This window comes from Cupressus sempervirens, chromosome 3, assembly GCF_028749045.1.
Source record: "Cupressus sempervirens isolate cs-2001-9-10 chromosome 3, ASM2874904v1, whole genome shotgun sequence".
NCBI classification, from domain to species: domain Eukaryota; kingdom Viridiplantae; phylum Streptophyta; class Pinopsida; order Cupressales; family Cupressaceae; genus Cupressus; species Cupressus sempervirens.
This window is the reverse complement of record NC_143120.1, coordinates 670,741,023-670,757,108: the sequence shown is the minus strand read 5'-3', so window position 1 is coordinate 670,757,108 and position 16,086 is coordinate 670,741,023.

Genomic DNA, 16,086 nt, shown 5'->3' with positions numbered 1-16,086 from the left:
AATCTGGAGTCTACAAAGTGTTGTGTTCATTTGGTACACCTTATATTGGCGAAATAGGCAGATCCTTTACCACAAGAATCAAGGAGCATAGTGCTGACATCAGGCATGAAAGGGTGGTTAAATCTTCCTTAGCCGAGCACTCATCTTCCACCAAACATCATATTTGTTTGGAAAACACTCAAATCTTTGTTAAAGAGGACAATTATTACAAGAGAAAGATGAAAGAGGCTATTGAAATATTTAATCACCCCACCAATCTCAATCGGGATGAAGGATGGGCCCTCAGCTTGGCTTGGCATCCACTTTTATCCTCCATTAAGAGACCCAATCATCCCCCTGGTTGACCTTTGCAACCCTCTACCTTGCTTTGCTCTTCTCTTGTCTTTTTGCCTCTTTCTACCCTCGTCTTTGCTCTCTTGCTCTTCCTCCCACCTCACCTCTCCTCTCCTCTCCTTCCCTCTCTACCCCCTCCCTTTACCCTTCTCGGTCTTGGCTTGCTTCATCGGAGATCCATTATCCATTTTTTTGTTGTGCTTTCTCTTTTTTGAGGGTCTTTTCTTCTTTTCTCCTATTTATTATTATTTTATTAATTTGCATTTATTTATTTATTTTCATTTTTATTTTTATTTTGTTTTTTTGTTTATTTCTCTAATTTTTTTAGATATATATATGTATGTATGTATGTATATACATACATATATTATTATTATTATTATTCTTATTTTTAAATTTATGTATTTATATTAATTTATTCATTTCTTATTTCTTTGTTTTTGTTTCAACTTAACTTATTTCATTTTAATTTTTATTAGTTTTATTACCACTTTTATTATTTTATTATTTTATTTTATTTAGTCATTGTGTTTAATCTTTTTTAGTATATATATATATATATATATATATATATATATATTTTGATATTTATGTTTTCTTTTATATATTATTATTAGTATTATTTCTTTTTTTGTTAATTTATTTATGTTTTTGCTTGATCTTATTGTCATTTAAGTTATTTTTGTTATTATTATTATTTTCACTATCATCGTCTTTATTTTTCTTATTTAGTTTTAGTCAATTATTTATGCTTTTCTTTTTATTCATCTCTTTTTGGTGTGGTGACTTCTTTTTTTGTGGTAGCATTTCTTTTCTCTTATTTTCTTTTTGGCTTCTTGGTCCTCTTGTTTTTCTAATCAGTTATTCGCTTGACTTGTGTGATGTCCTCCCTGGCCCCCTCTCCTTTTTTTTCTAGTCTGTCTGGGTCTGCAACCTATTCTATTTGTTCTTAGCTCTCTCATCCTGATGATGGATTATGGAGTATGATCTGAAACATTGATGTTGTTAAACTTTCACACAATCTCACCTAGAAACATAAATAGAATAGTATGGATTGTGGAAATCTGTTACAATTATCAAAATTCTTCTTTTATCTGGAAAAGAGAATTTTAAAAAATAAAAATAATCTTTCAAAAAAACTAGATTAAATAATTTGTTGCAACCTTGAATAATATTTTATGTTAAAAAATTATTTTCAACTTTACTGATTGTGTGGTCCCCTCTTTTCATTGACCTTATTCTTGTGATTTGATAATATTTTCAAACTGAACAATACCTTAGGCATATGTGTGAAATAAAAAAATGAACAATTTGCAATCTAGAAAGAGAGCACTAGGAGGTTAGATGCTCAAGATATTAAAAAAAAAAAAGGAATTAAAATAACACACAAGAAATTAATTGGATGTTATAGAAGCCAAAAAAAGAGGAGCCCAATTCGATAGATGGTGAAATGAAAAGTGTGTGAATTAACAAGCCCAAGCTACACTTAATGATGGTTGTACTTAGAAACTAAATTACCCATTTGTCAAAGCTTCAAATACTTTGGTAGATAGAAGCACAGAAAGAAATGACTTATATTCAATTCCACAAACCAAATGAAGAACTAGTTGCAAATGTGGATGATGGATTGTTAGGAAAAAACCAAAGATTCGGTGTAATATTTACAAAAGGTAGGGAAAATTCACCATATCATCTAGCCCACATCCATGGGCCATTAACATGTTTTCCAACTCCAATCACATGCACATCGAGTGGTAGACATTAACCCAGAAAACAATTTCATTGATAAAATGAAATTGAAAAGTAGAGATTAGATTACCATACCTCACTAGTTTATTGCTTTGAATTTCTCTTCCATCCTAGTTTCAATTTTTCTAGGGTTATTAAAAAAATTAATTATTCTATAATAGCTATTTATTTTAAAAAATATTTACTGTTATAGAAAATATTTCAATAAATATCTTTTACTAAAATTAGAATATAGAAACATATGAATTGAATTATATTTTTTATAGATTAATATTTAAAATTAATGAGGATACATGGTTGAGTTTTAATTTTTTACAAATTCATAAAATCAATTGTTGTGCAAGTATGTGTTAGTACATTATCAGTTTACATGTGTCAGTGTGTGAAGGTAGTCTGAGAATAGTTAGATTTTTCCATTGCCATGCAAAGAGGTAGATGGGGCTAGTGCAATATTTGGCCCTATAGCTAGTGCTATTTTTATTCTTTAATGGCCCTCAAACATGTTTCGAGGCTGCTTAAGCACTATAAAACCATACTTCGTTTGGTTTGTATTTAATAGTTACCAACTAATACTAATGGTTGATTTTTAGGGTTGCTAAACTATCTTTAAATACCATTTTAGGGAGTGTATTCAACACATGTGAATATTATTTCTAGTTAGTGTTCTTATCATTCTTTGACAATCTATTTTAAAATAAAATGTATATAGTGTTGTCCCGCAAAACATAATAGATACATTTTTGTGGTTAATTCCTAAATGGGAGCTTACTTGCTAAACCAACTATTTGCATGTTAATTATTTTGAATCTATCTTATATTATACTCTTAGTAATTATAAAAATTATAGAGGAGAGTAGTTAAGATGTTTATCAAGCATTAATCAAGTCTCATTGTTAATTGTTTTTAGTATTTGATTAGATTACTTTTTACTAATTATATTTTCATTATTAAAGGGTTAGTTAGTACATTAAAACAAATTTGTGAGGCCTCGCCCCAACCCATCATAGCATAGTGATACATTACACTTATTTTGTTACCCGCGACTTGAGATGTCGAGACATTATTTGATGCTTAGAACATATTTTATTATTTCATGTTGTGTGATGTTATTTCCAGATATATTTGATGATTGTCATTTAATGTTCATATATATGTATGATTAATGAAATCAGTAAAATTGAGATTTGATTTAAGATATTTCAAATGGTTAAGAATTATGTAGGATGAAGAAACTCTTATTGATGTATGTTCTAATTTATGAAAATTTCTGATACATATACGTTTATATACATGTGATTTTACGGGACTACTGATGTGTGCAATGAGTGTGTAGATATTTAGCCAAGAAACCCTACGGAGGAACAAAACTGATCTCCATGTGCTAAAATTTGGAAACCCTATTGTTCGTAATTATGTTCTTTCAGTGTCGCTTGACACTCGTAAAATGTTTATGTGCTTCAGTATGCTAGTTAGGGTTAATTGTTTAACCTTTGGATTCAAGTTGGTTCAAGTTAGTGTCAATTTTCTATTAGGTACTTAATTAGGGTTAGTCATCCCTATTTCGGATTTTATGCTTGATTTGCAAGTTAGAGTTGTTAGAGAGACCTATTTTATCTCTAGATTTTATTTGACTCTAACCTCTTCCCTAAGGCTTTAAAACATGTTATTTTTTTTTAACCAATGGGTATGGGTATGGGTTAGGGGTCTTTTCCAACCCCTAAGCCCCTTTTTTTGACTTTTGAGGTCACACAAAAGTCCCCTTTTTGCCTTTGTGCGAAAATTGCAAGTGGTTGTCATGAGTTGTCTTACCCCACCTTCTTTTAGGGTTTAACCTTGGTGTAGTTAGAGTTAGGAGTTTCTAGTGTGGCTAGTGGGTGGAGATAGTTATTGCTCCTTTTTGGGTGGTTGAGTTGGAGGCTTATTTAGAGGCCTTCCTTGGTCTAGTGGTTTTTGTTGCCCAATCTCTACATTTAGAGAAGATTTCTTAAAGCTTGAAGGAAGGAGGGATACTCTACTCAAACTGGTTCATTTCCATTACCTCTTTGTGAAGGTAGGAAACTCCCATCTCCCTTATTCAGTTTTATGTTTTGTTTCATGTTCTTGTTACCTTGTTGTTGTTTTACTGTTGTATGGTTGTGGGTATGTTGGGAAGATTTGCAAACCATGTCTTTTTTGGTTGTTTTCCTTTCTTGTTTATGTTTGAAATTTTGAGTTTTCCTTGCATGGGTGTTTTGGTATTACTCACCCTAGGAGAGGGCAGAAGTGACCAATTTTGGGAGAGGTCTGTTTAGTTGGACTCCAACCTGTGTAGAGTCTCTTCTCAAGATGAGAAGAGGGATAAAGGGTAGGGTGTTATGGGCCCCTACCCGTCAGCACAAACCTGGTATGAGTATGGCAAGTTTAAATGGAAGAACGAAAGTTCTTGGTTATTGGCCCCGATTGGGCATTTGATTTGGTGTTGTGTTTGACTTCTCCAGTTGGAAGAATTCACCTCTCCCTAGTCTTGATTCATTGTGAATCTTATTGTGTAAACTATGTGTGATTATGCATGCTTGATGTTCTTTGATTTTTCTTGGTTGTCACCTGATCAGTTATTGGTATCCTCCATGGTTTTTGAAATGAGATTCAGAAAATATTACAAACTCCTTGTTTTGATCATGAAGAAAATTTGATAAAATTGATGAAAATAGGGATTGAGATCCTATTGTAAATTTTACTTTTAAACCTTATTGTATATGGCAATGAAGCCGGGTTTTCTTCCTGATTCTTTCCCGGCTGAGCCTTGAATCAGGTTTGCCAATAAAATTGGTGTTTTGAGCATAATTGTTGGGTATGTGATTAAATTTTTTAACACATTATTTTGGAGGGACGCCCATAAAAAAAAAATTAGGAGGAAATGGTGATAGTTTAGTAAGCAAAATTTTTCCAGTTCTTTTATGTTCAAAATGAGAATAATGATTGAGGAAAGAAAACAATGGCTATGGTTGATTTATTGCAATTCAAGTTATTTAGGAGATCAAATTTACCATGCATTATTGTGACCACCACCTTTGTGTAGTATAAGAACATCAAGGAAGAGAAGTCCTTTTCCAAAAAATTGGTTGTCTCATTGTCTTGGATAGAAACATCTCTCAAGAAATTAGAATGCTTGATATTTGAGTGATAAACAAAGTATTTCTCCAAACTAAGTTTGATAGCATATCAGAGACAGTATTCATAGAAACGATTATCCTTGTTGATTATTTCTATCATTTTGGTTCTAGTGTATAGTAGCTGTAAATGTACATTCAAATTTAATTTTCATGAGAATACAATGTCAATCTTTGAGGAAGTGGTGTTTAAACTTCATAATGCATAGATAGGAAAAGAAAATTCAGATAGTTTCATATCAAGCCTTATCATGGAATGTATGTCCATTGTATTAAGTTTAATGTTGAATGTTAAGTGAATCACCATTTTAAAGACTATACTTAATTTATAAATATCTCAAAAATATACTTGCACTAATTTATCCTGAGTATCCTAGATTATAAAAGAAGAAATCAAGTGAATAACACAAAATGAATAAGAGCAAGAAATAACTTGCTGTAGGTGTTCATTTATCTCTCTGGAAAATGTATGGAAGTAAAGACTTAATGTATTTGGAGCAATAGAGAATATTCCAAAAATGATTCCTTTTATATTAAAACTTAGAATTAAACAAAATAGAATATATATATTGCATTTGAATAAATTAATGAGGGAAATATAACTAATATCCTAAAGAAATCTATAACCTTACCTATAAAACTTTCCATGATTAATGCTTTTATTTCCCCCTTGCACGTCAATGTTGGAAGTGCAGTTTAAAAAGTTTTATTTGGTTTTTTTTGTCAATGCCACCTCATTGGATGACGTCATCCCTGACTTTGTGCATGATTAAGTGCCTTAGGAAGCGATGGCTTGGGGAGGGAGTAGATTGCATGGAGATTGTTTTAAAAAAAAAAAAAACAAAACTTTAAAACTTACCTGCCGTCCTTGCCGTCCTCCCCCTGTGCACGTCTCCCCTCACTCGGGCTGCACGCCGTCCCAAGGGCAGCGCTTGGGAAGCGCAACCTGGGATGTGACGGTTTGAGAAGGGACATGGAGTAGGGTAGGGAGTAGGGTGTGGGGGGGGGGGGGGGTTAGGTTAGTAATTAGGTTAGAAATTAGTTAGTGTTAATATTATGTTATGTTAGTTAGTTTAATTTTTTTTAGATTAATTTTTTTATATTGTTAATAGTTTTAGTATTTATGATTAACTAGTTACTAATTATTTTGAGTTGTGTTTTATTGAAATGATTAAATAAGTTAGTAGTTAACGTATATTCTTGTAGTTATATTTTATTAATTTAGTTAGTTTTTAGATTTGGCATTGAATTAGTATGTTAGTTTAGATATATGTTAGTTAATTTTGTTGTTTAATTGTTAACAAAATTAGTAGAAGATCATGTTAGAAAAGTGGTAACATTTTAAAGTATTTGGTTTAAATTTAGTTTAATAGTAAATGTAATATAGTTAATATCTTAAATTAAGTTAGCATTTTATGTATATTTATATCAATATAATTTAATTGCAACTTTAGTTTGAAATTACTATAAATTGAATGTGGTACTCAATTTGTGATTAGACTAGAATTAAAAAATGATATGTTTAGTTTCGTTATGAATTAAGTATGATGTTAAATTAATATTAAATTATAAGTTCTACCGTCAATTAAATTAGTATAACTTTAGCTCTATGCTATAATGATTTTTAACTAGTCTAAATGTATCATTAATTTATATCTAGTTAGTTTTTATTTCATTAAATTTAAATTTAGTAAGATTTTGATGGTTTATTAATATGTTAGAATAGTTGATTTTGGATTATATAATTCCAATAAATCTAAACTTGTATACATTTCGTTGCCTTATAAATAATTTTCATATATTGTTGTAAGTTAATGAAATGACGTAATTTTTGTCAGTATTAATCTTGTAACTAAAGTTTTTTTTATATCTTAACGATGTAATCGTCTTCATGTTATAATCTTAAGACATCATGTAGAGAACCTTTACTTAAACTCTTATCACAATTATTTCAAACTTAGAACTTTCTAATTAATAGTTATTATAAAATAAATAAATTAAAAAAAAAAAAAAATTGTGTGTGTGTTTTCCCCTCGTAGTTTGGGCATGACATTTTGGTATCAGAGCCCGTGTTTCAAAACTAGGAACCTTAACCATTATGCTTCCTAAACTTAACTCAAACTTTTAATTGTGTAGATGCCCCCTATTACTCATAAGCAGCGAGGCAGGGGTCATAGGACTAGGGGTGGTAGAGTGGGACAAGAGGATGGACCACCACCTCCACCCCCATCTCCACCTCCACCTCCCCCACCACCGAACCCAAATCAGGACATTATTGATGCACTCCAGACTTTGGTCGGTGTATTTCAACAGAGAGTGGTACCTATAGTTCAGCCAGTCCAGCAGATTCCAGTAGTTGAAGCAGAGGGACCCAGAGGAGGTGGGCCCAGAGTTAGAGAGAGGACTAGGAGTCCCCCATTGAGATAGATTGAGGGTCAGGGTGAACACGAGGAAGAGTCCATACACCAGAGAGGACCCCCTTTTGACAGACCTCCTAGACATGTAGGGGATGACATCAGGGAATTGATTCGACTCGGACCACCATTGTTCACTGGTACCACTGAGGGTTCAATAGCAGAGGCATGGTTGTAGAGCTTACAACGATGCTTTGGGTTACGCCCTTATGGGAGTAATCTAAAAGCACGATTAGCAGTTCATCAGTTGAGAGGGGATGCCTCCAACTGATGGCATCAGGAGGAGATCATTGGTGGAGTGAGGATGGACACCCTCACATGGGAATATTTCCTAGAAAGATTCTGAGAGAGATACTTGTCAGAGCATTTCTGGCAGAAACAGATAGAGGAGTTCCATTCTCTTTATCAGAGAGGCCTTATAGTGGCTCAGTACGAGAGTAGGTTTCTCAAGCTCCTTCCTTATGTGGAATATATGAAGGACGAGAAACTACAGGTGCATCGTTTTATCATGGGTCTGAAATTCTCTCTTCAGGGCCCAGTTAGGATGGCCTTCCCTACCACCTTCAGATAGGCAGTGGAGATAGCACTAGTTGCTGAGAATACTCGAGGTAGGCAAGAGTCACGAGATCGATCTTAGAACCGAAATTCTTCTCAGCAGAAACCCCCTTGGAAAGGGAATCGGAATTATATAGCAGGGTCCTCTAAGGGCCAACAGTCTCAGTAGGCAAAACCCCAGCAGCAACAGCAGAAACCTTCTCAGGGTTATCAGGGCTCTAAGCCCAAGCAGTGGCAGTCACAAGGTCCTAGGCAGGATCAAAAAGTACAGGCCCCTCAGTCATAATCAGTGAAGACTTAGTAGTCTTCTAGGGGAGGATTCAACAGATCTAGTAGGTCAGGAGGCACACAGTAGTCTGGGCCACAGGGTGCATGATCTTATACTCGTGGACCATGCTACACTTGTGGTGGCATGGGTCATATAGCTAGGGAGTGTCTGCAGGGACAGACATCTAGTGGTTAGAGTAGGGCTTTTTCAGAGTTGACAGTTGGTGACATGGGCAGATCCCATAGAGTTTTTGCAGCGGTTGACAACTGCCAGGCTGAGCATCAGGCCATAGTTATCGAGGCTACAGGTATTATATAGGGCCATATGGTTGTAGTTTTATTTGATTTCAGAGCTACTAACTCTTTTATATCTCCATTTGTGGTGGAGCGTTGCGGGCTAGTGGCAGTTAGATAGGATGTTAGTTGGGAGGTAGAGTTAGCCTCGGGAGCTAGAGTGTCAGTTAGTTCCATGGTGCGGAGTTGTCAGATGCAGATTGGAGACATGTCCACTAGGACTGACCTACGCATTACCCCTCTAGGTTCTTACGATGTTGTCCTTGGCATGGATTGGCTTTGTGCCCATAGCGCCAAGGTGGATTGTCGACATAAGAGGGTGGAATGTGTGGATGGCAATGGTATCTCTAGGGAGATATTCGGAGTGAAGAGGCCAGTGTCCCTTCGTATGATTTTTGCTATGTAGCTTAGACGGTGCATGCGAAAGGGTTGTCAGTTATTTGCTATCACTATCAGTGACTGAGAGGAAGATTCAAAAAGGGAGCCATCCCTTGATGATTTTCCAATCCTTCAGGAGTTTGCAGATGTGTTTCCTTCAGAGCTTCCTGGTATGCCTCCACCGCGAGCAGTGGATTTTCATATAGACCTAGTGCCAGGAGCTGAGCCAGTTTCGAGAGCACCATATAGGATGACTACTCATGAGCTTAGTGAGCTAAAGGCTCAGTTGGAGGAACTCTTGGAGAAGGGGCATATTCGACCTAGTGTGTCTCCTTGGGGTGCACCGGTGATTTTCGTCAAGAAGAAGGATGGATCACTTAGGTTGTGTATCGATTATCGGCAATTGAACAAGGTAACCATCAAGAACCGATATCCTCTTCCCAGAATCGATGATCTCTTTGACCAGTTGCAGGGTGCCCGAGTATTTTCAAAGATTGACCTAAAGTCGGGTTACCATCAGTTGAGGATTGTGGATAGTGATATCCCCAAAATAGCTTTTCGTACTAGGTATGGCCACTACGAGTTCACCGTGGTACCTTTTGGCCTTACGAATGCTCCAGCTGTATTCATGAGCCTCATGAATGGAGTATTTCGTACCTTTTTGGATAAGTTTGTGGTTGTGTTTCTTGATGACATTCTAATTTATTCTCATGATGAGAGAGAGCATGAAGAGCACCTAAGACAGGTATTGCAGAGGCTGAGAGAGAATCAGTTGTTTGGTAGCTTGTCAAAGTGTGCATTCTTCAGACCTGAGATACATTATTTGGGTCATGTCATATTGGGTGATGGTGTCTCAGTATACCCATCAAAGATCAAGGCTATCATGGATTGGCCATCACCCACCAGTGTTACCGAAGTGAGGAGCTTTATGGAGCTTGCAAGTTATTACCGACGCTTCATTTCAGGATTCTCTAGATTGGCACACCCCATCACTTCTCTTCAGAGGAAGGGGAGGAAGTAGGAGTGGACAGAGAAGTGTGGTAGAGCTTTTGAAGAGCTCAAGAGAGCCCTCACGAGTGCACCGATTCTCATAGTACTAGATCCTGTTGCAGCTTTTGTGGTGTGCACTGATGCATCTTTAGATGGTTTAGGAGCAGTCCTTATGCAGGAAGGACGACCTATTTCCTTTGAGTCTAGGAAGTTGAAGACTCATGAACTCAATTATCCTACTCATGACCTAGAACTAGCGGCAATGGTTCATGCCTTGGTGAGATGGTGACATTTCCTTCTGGGTCATAGATTCGAGCTTCATTCCGAGCACCAGAGCTTGCAGTACATATTTTTCCAGCCAAACCTTAATGCTAGGCAAAGAAGGTGGATGGAGTTCCTGTGTGAGTATGATTTTGATGTTCATTACATCAAGGGAAAGGAGAATGTGGTTGTAGATGCCTTAAGCCGAAGGCGCCATGAACTTTCATCTATGACTACTTGCACTAACTTGAGAGAGCGGATCTTGCAGCACTTACCAGCTGATGAACTTTATGCAGAAGTAAGTCAGTTAGTACATTCTCAGAGACCCTTGGAAGGGAAGTTTGCAAAATATTCTTTGGAGTCCGATGGACTTTTGCGTCATAGGGGACGTATGTATGTACCTTCCATTGGAGTTTTTCACGGGCTCATTGTACTTGAGCCTCACAGAGCACCTTATGCAGCGCACCCCGATGTTAAGAAGTTACATGCAGATTTGAGGCAGTTGTATCATTGGCCAGGCATGAGAGTGCAGATTGCTAGCATAGTTGCAAGATGCCTCGAGTGCTAGAGGGTAAAGGCGGAGCACCGTCATCCTGGCGGGCTTCTCCAGCCACATGAGATTCCAGTGTGGAAATGGGACACTATATCTATGGATTTTATTGTTGGTCTTCCTGTGTCATCTCGTCGCCATGATGCCATTTTGGTGATAGTTGACACATTGACCAAAGTTGCCCATTTCTCACTCGTGCGTACTACATTTACAGCATGAGACATAGCTCAGGTGTTCTTGCAGGACATTGTCAGACTTCATGGTGTTCCCCGTAAGATCATATCTTACAGGGACTCTTTGTTCACTTCTTCATTTTGGAGAGAGTTACAGTTGGCTTTGGGCACTAGGCTCAATTTTAGTATAGCATACCATCCTCAGACCGATGGCCAGACCAAGCGAGTGAATCAGGTTTTGGAGGACATGTTGCATATGTACGTGATGGACCATTAGGTCAAATGGGAGGAATACCTTCATCTTGTCGAGTTTGCCTATAACAATGGGCATCATTCTTCCATAGGCATGCCACCATATGAGGCTTTGTATGGGAGACCATGAAAGACACCCTTAAGTTGGGATAGGATCGAGGATCGAGTATCTATTGGTCCCCAGTTAGTAAAGGAGTTGGAGCAGAAGGTGACCCTGATTAGACAGCGCCTGAAAGAGGCACAGGATAGGCAGAAGAAGTATGCAGATGCGAAAAGAATAGATCGAGAGTATCAGGTTGGGGATAGAGTGTTCCTGAGGGTACGACCACACAAGAGTCTGATTCATTTCGAAAAGGGCTCTAAGTTGGCACCCCGGTTTGTTGGGCCGTTCGAGATCCTTGAGAGGATAGGACCTGCTGCATACCATTTAGCTTTGCCACCTAGCCTGTCATGCATCCACGATGTGTTTCATATTTAAGTACTTAGAGGATACATTTATGACGAGTCTCATATTATTGATTGGGATTCCTTACAGGTGGAGTCAGACGGGCAGCTAGCACTGGAGCCTATCCGCATTATTGTCCGACGGACCCTAGCACTTTGAGGCCGAGAGCTGGACCAGGTTAGGGTCCAATGGGATTGTTATGATGAGGTCACAGCTTCATGGGAGGATGCAACGCAGATGCAATCTCAGTACCCGTACCTTTTTGATGAACTCCAGGAGGAAGTTCATGCCTAGTGGGGGAGGATGTGAGGCCTCGCCCCGACCCATCGTAGCATAGTGATACATTACTCTTATTTTGTTACCCGCGACTTGAGATGTCGAGACATTATTTGATGCTTAGAACATATTTTATTATTTCATGTTGTGTGATGTTATTTCCAGATATATTTGATGATTGTCACTTAATGTTCATATATATGTATGATTGACGAAATCAGTAAAATTGAGATTTGATTTAAGATATTTCAAATGGTTAAGAATTATGTAGGATGAAGAAACTCTTATTGATGTATGTTCTAATTTATGAAAATTTTTGATACATATACGTTTATATACATGTGATTTTACGGGACTAATGATGTGTGCAATGAGTGTGCAGATATTTAGCCGAGAAACCCTACGGAGGAACAAAACTGATCTCCATGTGCTAAAATTTGGAAACCCTATTGTTTGTAATTATGTTCTTTCAGTGTCGCTTGACACTCGTAAAATGTTTATGTACTTCGGTATGCTAGTTAGGGTTAATTGTTTAACCTTTGGATTCAAGTTGGTTCAAGTTAGTGTCAATTTTCTATTAGGTTCTTAATTAGGTTTAGTCATCCCTATTTCGGATTTTGTGCTTGATTTGCAAGTTAGAGTTGTTAGAGAGACCTATTTTATCTCTAGATTTTATTTGACTCTAACCTCTTCCCTAAGGCTTTAAAACATGTTATTTTTTTTAACCAATGGGTATGGGTATGGGTTAGGGGTCTTTTCCAACCCCTAAGCCCCTTTTTTTGACTTTTGAGGTCACACAAAAGTCTCCTTTTTGCCTTTGTGCGAAAATTGCAAGTGGTTGTCATGAGTTGTCTTACCCCACCTTCTTTTAGGGTTTAACCTTGGTGTAGGTAGAGTTAGGAGTTTCTAGTGTGGCTAGTGGGTGGAGATAGTTATTGCTCCTTTCTGGGTGGTTGAGTTGGAGGCTTATTTAGAGGCCTTCCTTGGTCTAGTGGTTTTTGTTGCCCAATCTCTACATTTAGAGAAGATTTTTTGAAGCTTGAAGGAAGGAGGGATAGTCTACTCAAACTGGTTCATTGCCATTACCTCTTGGTGAAGGTAGGAAACTCCCATCTCCCTTATTCAGTTTTATGTTTTGTTTTATGTTCTTGTTACCTTGTTGTTGTTTTACTATTGTATGGTTGTGGGTATGTTGGGAAGATTTGCAAACCATGTCTTTTTTGGTTGTTTTCCTTTCTTGTTTATGTTTGAAATTTTGAGTTTTCCTTGCATGGGTGTTTTGGTATTACTCACCCTAGGAGAGGGCAGAAGTGACCAATTTTGGGAGAGGTCTATTTAGTTGGACTCCAACCTGTGTAGAGTCTCTTCTCAGGATGAGAAGAGGGATAAAGGGTAGGGTGTTACGGGCCCCTACCCATCAGCACAAACCTGGTATGAGTATGGCAAGTTTAAATAGAAGAATGGAAGTTCTTGGTTATTGACCCCGATTGCACATTTGATTTTGTGTTGTGTTTGACTTCTCTAGTTGGAAGAATCCACCTCTCCCTAGTCTTGATTCATTGTGAATCTTATTGTGTAAACCATGTGTGATTATGCATGCTTGATGTTCTTTGATTTTGCTTGGTTGTCACCCGATCAGTTATTGGTATCCTCCATGGTTTTTGAAATGAGATTCAGAAAATATTACAAACTCCTTGTTTTGATCATGAAGAAAATTTGATAAAATTGTTGAAAATAGGGATTGAGATCCTATTGTAAATTGTACTTTTAAACCTTATTGTATATGGAAATGAAGCTGGGTTTTCTTCCTGATTCTTTCCCGGCTAAGCCTTGAATCAGGTTTGCCAATAAAATTGGTGTTTTGAGCATAATTGTAGGGTATGTGATTAAATTTTGCAACACATTATTTTGGAGGGATGCACATCAAAAAAAAATTAGGAGGAAATGGTGATAGTTTAGTAAGCAAAATTTTTCTGGTTCTTTTATGTTCAAAATGAGAATAATGATTGAGGAAAGAAAACAATGGCTATGGTTGATTTATTGCAATTCAAGTTATTTAGGAGATCAAATTTACCATGCATTATTGTGACCACCACCTTTGTGTAGTATAAGAACATCAAGGAAGAGAAGTCCTTTGCCAAAAATTTGGTTGTCTCATTGTCTTGGATAGAAACATTTCTCAAGAAATTAGAATGCTTGATATTTGAGTGATAAACAAAGTATTTCTCCAAACTAAGTTTGATAGCATATCAAAGACAGTATTCATGGAAATGATTATCCTTGTTGATTATTTCTATCATTTTGGTTCTAGTGTATAGTAGCTATAAATGTACATTCAAATTTAATTTGCATGAGAATACAATGTCAATCTTTGAGAAAGTGGTGTTTAAACTTCATAATGCATAGATAGGAAAAGAAAATTCAGATAGTTTCATATCAAGCCTTATCATGGAATGTATGTCCATTGTATTAAGTTTAATGTTGAATGTTAAGTGAATCACCATTTTAAAGACTATACTTAATTTATAAATATCTCAAAAATATACTTGCACTAATTTATCTTGAGTATCCTAGATTATAAAAGAAGAAATCAAGTGAATAACACAAAATGAATAAGAGCAAGAAATAACTTGCTGTAGGTGTTCATTTATCTCTCTGGAAAATGTATGGAAGTAAAGACTTAATGTATTTGGAGCAATAGAGAATATTCCAAAAATGATTCCTTTTATATTAAAACTTAGAATTAAACAAAATAGAATATATATATTGCATTTGAATAAATTAATGAGGGAAATATAAGTAATATCCTAAAGAAATCTATAACCTTACCTATAAAACTTTCCATGATTAATGCTTTTATTTCCCCCTTGCACGTCAATATTGGAAGTGCAATTTAAAAAGTTTTATTTGGTTTTTTTTGTCAATGCCACCTCATTGGATGATGTCATCCCTGACTTTGTGCATGATTAAGTGACTTAGGAAGCGATGGCTTGGGGAGGGAGTAGATTGCATGGAGATTGTTTAAAAAAAAAAAAAAACAAAACTTTAAAACTTACCTGTTGTCCTTGCCGTCCTCCCCCTGTCCACGTCTCCCCTCACTCGAGCTGCGCACCATCCCAAGGGCAGCGCTTGGGAAGCGCAGCCTGGGACGTGACGGCTTGAGAAGGGACAGGGAGTAGGGTAGGGAGTAGGGTGTAGGGGGGGGGTTAGGTTAGTAATTAGGTTAGAAATTAGTTAGTGTTAATATTATGTTATGTTAGTTAGTTTATTTTTTTTTAGATTAATTTTTTAATATTGTTAATAGTTTTAGTATTTATGATTAATTAGTTACTAATTATTTTGAGTTGTGTTTTATTGAAATGATTAAATAAGTTAGTAGTTAACGTATATTCTTGTAGTTAGATTTTATTAATTTAGTTAGTTTTTAGATTTGGCATTGAATTAGTATGTTAGTTTAGATATATGTTAGTTAATTTTGTTGTTTAATTGTTAACAAAATTAGTAGAAGATCATGTTAGAAAAGTGGTAACATTTTAAAGTATTTGGTTTAAAGTTAGTTTAATAGTAAATGTAATATAGTTAATATCAGTTAGTATTTTATGTATATTTATATCAATATAATTTAATTGCAACTTTAGTTTGAAATTACTATAAATTGAATGTGGTACTCGATTTGTGATTAGACTAGAATTAAAAAATGATATGTTTAGTTTCGTTATGAATTAAGTATGATGTTAAATTAATATTAAATTATAAGTTCTACCGTCAATTAAATTAGTATAACTTTAGCTCTATGCTATAATGATTTTTAACTAGTCTAAATGTATCATTAATTTATATCTAGTTAGTTTTTATTTCATTAAATTTAAATTTAGTAAGATTTTGATGGTTTATTAATATGTTAGAATAGTTGATTTTGGATTATATAATTCCAATAAATCTAAACTTGTATACATTTCGTTGCCTTATAAATAATTTTCATATATTGTTGTAAGTTAAT